General features: G+C 41.0%; 1 non-coding gene across 1 annotated transcript; it reads left to right on the top strand.

Moving 5' to 3' along the window:
• Positions 1-936: 936 nt before the first annotated feature.
• Positions 937-1,043, top strand: LOC112398244 (U6 spliceosomal RNA). Its single transcript, XR_003002962.1, has one exon. It is a non-coding gene; the product is annotated as a U6 spliceosomal RNA (small nuclear RNA).
• Positions 1,044-1,477: the final 434 nt, after the last annotated feature.

Genomic DNA, 1,477 nt, shown 5'->3' with positions numbered 1-1,477 from the left:
GGACAAACAGATGCAAGAGCTACAGAGGGCAAGGTACCTGGGAAGGGGCACAGAGCTTCCATGCCCTCTCCGGGGCCACCACTTTCCCAGCACCTCCACTGTTCACCAACCCAGAAGCTCTCTGAACCCCGTACTTTTGGGATTTTTATGGAGACATCATCACACAGGCATGACTGACCATTCACACCATTTTCATCTCCACTCCCCACTGACCTTCAGGGGCTACTCTCCATATATGAGTGATTGGAGTGAAGAGCTTTTTTATCAACGGTTCACATTCTCACCCATAACACCCCGCCACGCACACACAAACCCGTCATTTTGACTCTACACACTGCACGTGGATTTTCCCTCGAGACAGAGGAAAGTGGTAAGTCTGTGGAGCAAAGTGGAGACATCGTTATCTTCCCCCAGGTGTCAAGATGTTGATGATAATATTGCTTCCGCCCTGAACTATTTCATCTTCTGATGTTCACAAGGCCATCGAACAGAAATCAATTACAGATGCTAAGGAAGTTTTTAAAAATCCAATTTTGAAGAGATGTAATACGATGGTAATAAATGCTGGATCGCTGACAGAAATTTAAGCTTAGAAATGTTTAATTTAAACCTAAAAGTTTTTTTTTTAATCATGGAAGAAAATGCATATAGGCACATTTTAGCATCTACAATTGAAATTTGAACACTGATGTTACAAACCACAAAACTTCATTTAAATTTTATTATAAAGATCTTTATTTAAAGAAAGAACATATTTTCTACTTTTTAGTTTTTATTTTGTGCCTTGAATGATCTGGAAATATGGAGGCTCTTCTGAATCCAGTGGGGAAAAATTATTTTTTCTTACACTTCTCTCTCCCTACACCAATCTGCACCATGTTAATCTGGAGGTAGGGAGAAAGCTGGATTCTTGCCACTTATAAAAATGATGAGGGTGTGCTCGCTTCGGCAGCACATATACTAAAATTGGAAAGATACAGAGAAGATTAGCATGGCCCCTGCGCAAGGATGACACGCAAATTCGTGAAGCGTTCCATATTTTTTTATAAAGCAATTATATTCCGATAAACATGTCTTAAAAAAATGATGAAGGGAAGAAAGAAAACCATGGCTTACAAGAAAAAGGCTGTAAGAAGTATAAAGCAATGCTTAACAAAATGTTCCTAAAGGGGCCATGTATAGACGCCCAGTGATGTTCATTTTCTCATTCCTATACTGTCCTCATAGATTTTCTTTCAGATCTTTCTGCTTGTACGTGACTGATGCTCTCAATTGCAAAGGAAGCAACATAGCTATGGGAAAGTTATACGGAGCAGTTGGCAATCAACGTGCACTAGAAGGCTGTGCCCGGTGGTGAAATGTTATTAGTATCCTTCTTGGCACCAGAAACATGTGGAACAGATGAAGTATTTCCAGGCTTCTTTGTAGGGCCTTGGGTCCAGTGTTCGGGGCTGCTCCCTCCTGGGAGGGTAACTAT

The sequence above is a fragment of the Neophocaena asiaeorientalis genome, unplaced genomic scaffold, assembly GCF_003031525.2.
Source record: "Neophocaena asiaeorientalis asiaeorientalis breed wild unplaced genomic scaffold, Neophocaena_asiaeorientalis_V1.1 scaffold226, whole genome shotgun sequence".
NCBI lineage: Eukaryota > Metazoa > Chordata > Mammalia > Artiodactyla > Phocoenidae > Neophocaena > Neophocaena asiaeorientalis.
This window is presented reverse-complemented; position numbering and strand designations above follow the sequence as displayed.